Here is a 212-nt window from a genome sequence, read left to right on the forward strand (position 1 = left end):
GCGGCCAGGTGTCTGCAGGCGGCGTGCGTGGCGTTGTGTGTGTTGCTTCGCGCAGGGATTGCGCCGCAGCAGCAGCAGCAGCAGCAGCAGCAGCAGAAGATGTACTCGTCGGGGTCGGGGGGCTACGGAGGGGCGAACGGCTACGGGGGCTACGGAGGGTATGGGGGCGGGTACGGGGGCGGGTACGGGGGCAGCAGCAGCAGCTACGGCAG

This window comes from Eimeria tenella, genomic scaffold, assembly GCF_000499545.2.
Source record: "Eimeria tenella Houghton genomic scaffold, Eth_scaff2066, whole genome shotgun sequence".
NCBI lineage: Eukaryota > Apicomplexa > Conoidasida > Eucoccidiorida > Eimeriidae > Eimeria > Eimeria tenella.